The sequence below is a fragment of the Penaeus monodon genome, chromosome 29 (assembly GCF_015228065.2).
Source record: "Penaeus monodon isolate SGIC_2016 chromosome 29, NSTDA_Pmon_1, whole genome shotgun sequence".
Classification (NCBI taxonomy): domain Eukaryota; kingdom Metazoa; phylum Arthropoda; class Malacostraca; order Decapoda; family Penaeidae; genus Penaeus; species Penaeus monodon.
Genome location: NC_051414.1, coordinates 35,907,932 through 35,908,174, shown reverse-complemented (window position 1 = coordinate 35,908,174; position 243 = coordinate 35,907,932).

The following is a 243-nucleotide window of genomic DNA, read 5'->3' as shown; positions in this document are numbered from 1 at the left end:
TTAAAAGATGTATCTGTATTCTGTAGCTTTTATAGTCAAGATGTTGAAATGAAATAGTCACATTGCAGAAACGCATAAATATAATCCCAGGGAATTTCAACAAACTGTCAGCAATGTATCTAAAGCAGAAAATACCGGCAACTAAAAGCATTGACAGATTTGTTAGTTGATAATACATGACAAGTGAAAGTTACATGGTTAATGAATATATCATTCAAAGGCCAAAGAAATGAAACCAAATGT